At 39.0% G+C, this 3854-nt stretch overlaps 1 non-coding gene across 1 annotated transcript; it reads left to right on the forward strand.

Moving 5' to 3' along the window:
• Positions 1–1085: 1085 nt before the first annotated feature.
• Positions 1086–1187, forward strand: LOC119256689 (U6 spliceosomal RNA). Its single transcript, XR_005127856.1, has one exon. It is a non-coding gene; the product is annotated as a U6 spliceosomal RNA (small nuclear RNA).
• Positions 1188–3854: the final 2667 nt, after the last annotated feature.

Below are 3854 nucleotides of genomic sequence, written 5' to 3' on the forward strand. Positions count from 1 at the left end.
AATTTCTCAGGTGAAATATACTATTGTTCACTTGAGATTATTTAAAACTGCAGAAGCATGGGGTTTTCTAGAAAAGTACTGTGTCCCAGTTCTTTCATTTCTCAAAATCAGGACACTACACTACTCCCACAGCAAACAGGATAGAAAATGAAGCAAAGACACCACAAAACCTGAGAAACATGACATTATTCTTTGGTGCCATATCATCCTCAAATACATCACATCTGATGCTTCCTTGAAAGATTAGTGAAGAATACCAGGAATCAAGGCAAACTGCATTTTTGCAACATAGCAACAGCACAACCTTTACAAAGGTTGGATATATTTTTCTTCTTCTCAAATGTCACTTCCTAGTGAGGTTATATAGAGCAACAGCTCCTAGTCTTAAGCATAATATGGCGTTATACCTAATTCCTCGAGACGAAGCAAAGGAGTGTCATTTGAGGCTAAAATTCTAAAATTGATTCTGAAAGTTACTCCTAAAATTAACTCACAACAGTACAGCCAAACCAAATGCATAAAATTGTATTTTCTTATCAAAGATTTTAAGATCTAAAACCTCAAATATGTTTGAGTTGTTGCTACCCTGCATTTCTTTTATACTGTGTGGGAGCATGAGTGCATTTCGGTTCCAGTTGCTAATGGCAAAGGCTAAGGGTCAGTGGTTAATACAGTTCTAAGCCCTCGCTTACACTGAAGTAATAACAAATTCACTGTGAAACAATTTTAGAAATACAAGTCTGCTTCTTCTCTGAGCTAAACTGAGTTTAGACTAGGAATCCCTACCGTAGTGGGCACTAAATCGTTTTTATCAATGTGTAATTTAGCATATTATAGTCTCTCATTACTTCGTGTCTTTAATTCACTCCAAAAAATCAAGCTATTTGAAAGAGTAACTTCTTTTCTGTGCTTAATAAATGCCTGTAAATATGATTTGTATTTTCATTTGGCTGACTCCATTATATTCAGCACTAGTATATCCTAAACATTTGGAATTCCTGACATCTCAAAGTGTCTCTGATCAAAATAAGGATGTTGAAATCTTACCTTCTAAAAAAATAAGCTGAGTTTATGTTTAAAATGTGGTGCTTGCTTCTGCAACACATATACTAAAATTGGAATGATGAAAGATAAGCATGGCTCCTGTGCAGGGTGACGTGCAAATCTATGAAGCAGTCCATGTTTAAAAATTAAAAAATGTGGGGCCTCCCCGGTGGCGCAGCAGTTGAGCGCTGGGTTGCGAAGCTGCCCACAGCCTCTGTGGCGCCGGTTCGATCCCCAGCTGCTCCCCGGCCACCGGAGGAGGGTCCTGCATTGCGCGCAGACCTCTCCTGCCGCCCGCTGCTCCCCTCAGCAGTGTACTTCGATCCTTCTGCCTGCTCTGCTCCCCGCTCTGGCTCTGGTGAATTCTCTCACCCTCCCGTGCTTCTGACTGTACCCAGTGCTTGTATAAATAAATTAATAATAAATAAAATTAAAAAATTAAAAAATGTGTACCACTAAGTGGAAACCTATGAGTGGCAGCATAGCAGAAAGCAATTGAGAGGAAGTAACAAAGGCACAGAAGCAAAGATCAGGAGTGATCTTTCCTGGAGAGCTGCTTCATGATCCCCTGAGGTATAAATTACCCTTTTGAGGTAAAGCAGCCCTCTGAATGGTCTCTATTAATTCACAACTAGGACTTAAGCTCTCTCAAGCCTATCTACCAGCTATTGAATGCTCTCTTCTACAGAGAGCTTAGAAAAGGGAAGGGAGAGGTCTAATGAACTTGAGCTTGAGTAAGACAGGCAAATAGAAGACAGGTATCCATAGCATCTAAAGAAATTAGAAACGAACTGGGGACAAGAGGTACCATGGACTTATAACTTCCCTATTTGTACCCCTCATTTAGACCCCACCAAGATGAAAATAAAACACCTGAAACAAAACATGCCAACATCCCTATGCTAATTACAGCATAAAAGCTCAAGAACAGTACTCTGAATCAGTGTCAAAAGAGAAAATATCCAGGGCCTCCCTGGTGGTGCAAGGGGTTAGGTCTCAGCACTATGAAGCTATCCACAGCCACTGCAACATGAGTTCGATCCCCGGCCAGGGAGCTACCCACATGGCATAGCAGACCTCTCCTGTCTTGCCCACTGCTCCCCTCAGCAGTGTATTTCAGTAGATCCACCTGTTCTGCTCCCCACTCTGTTTCTGGTGAATCCTCTACCCCCTATACCACTGGCCTACACCCCAGCTCTTGTATGCATAAATAAATCTTTTTTTAAAGTCCAATAAATAACTGGTTAAAATATCTTTAAAGAGGAGAAGAGAGTGGATTCATTACTTGGGATCTGTGAGAAGGATGGAAAGAAGATCAGAGGGAGAGCTAGCTAGGACAGATGTCCCTGCAAGTTTTAACATGAAACCAATTAGATGCCCTGAGGAAAAAGCAGTGGCAAAATTAGCTTACCTTCTTGGTTAAGAGCCCTCTGTCACAAAAAGTAATGAGATTTCTGTTACCTAAACATCAACTGAAAAATGTCATTCAACTAAAAAGTAGCATATATAAAAAATATTTTGCCTTGCTAATTATTCTATCACCCAGAAGGCAGAAGAATGAGTAGAATTATAATCCTGAACCTAATTTGACCAAAAAGAAATTGATCAGAAAAAAGGAAGTGGCAGGAGCTTCAAAATAAAGCCAAATAGGCAGGAAATGAGGAACACAGCTAGGTGTAGTTCCTAGACTCTTACACAGCAGGTTCAAACAGTGATGCAGGCAGGACCCAAGCACATAGTCTGAGCTGCTAAAAGGAAAGACAGGATTGAAGTTCCTCAGAATGAAATTCTGCCAACCTCACATTATCTGAAATAGAGGGGTCAAGAAGAGAAGTATCTAAAGGAACTAGATGGAAGACTCACCAATCAAGTCAGAATCAGAAGAACTTGCACAGAAAGTATATAAAAGAAACTACTTTTATTTTTAAGTGGCACCCACATATATAAAGAGGCAAGCTTGCACTGAAGCCCAGAATATGCTGAGACTTGAAAAAAAAGTAAGGAAGCCAACACCTACTCTTTAATGTGAATGGCATGTCATTAATTAACATAAAGAAGGGACAGAACAACAGCTCAATTTCTAACTTTCTTTTTTCTTTTCTGCAAAGAAAAATCATTTTAAGAGAGAGCAAATACTGAGGCAAACAGATTATTGACCAAATAAGGAAACTATTGAAAAGTGCCTATATGTCTAAATAAAAATATCCTGGATGAATTTACCCACTAGGAGAATTAAAGAATCTGCAGATGAGATCCATGAGTAACACTTTGTAAACTCAGATGACTCTCATGATTCTAATAAAGACTAACATCACATTACCTTTTTGCTTTTGTCGTAATAACAATTTTCAAAATGAGGAGAGAGTTTATCTCCACACTTTACACCAGTGATGTGACATGAAGTCATAGCAAGACTATAGAACAGGTTATTAAAATAAGTATGAGTATTTAGACAGGGTACCTGGGAATCACTGCAAGACATAACCAAACTAACTCATTTTCCTTTATTTATGTGGTTTGACAAGGAGTGCTGCAAACATAAATATCTGGATGTCAGCAATATATAAAATAACATTTATTTTGTTATTCTTCAAGGTGAAAAAACATGGATTTTAGTGGCGTCACGGATAACTATACAACTATACCTAAAGAGTGTAGCTAAAGTGTCAAAAGTAGGAGCAGCCTATCCCTCTGCTACATTTCTTCATAAATGACTTGGAAGAGGACACTAAAGAGGATAGTGATCAAATGTGCATATGCCAGGAACTGGGATGGGGAAACAAATATCCTGCACGGTAATATTAACTTTT

The sequence above is a fragment of the Talpa occidentalis genome, unplaced genomic scaffold, assembly GCF_014898055.3.
Source record: "Talpa occidentalis isolate TD23 unplaced genomic scaffold, MPIMG_talOcc4v2.1 talOcc4.3837, whole genome shotgun sequence".
Lineage (NCBI taxonomy): Eukaryota > Metazoa > Chordata > Mammalia > Eulipotyphla > Talpidae > Talpa > Talpa occidentalis.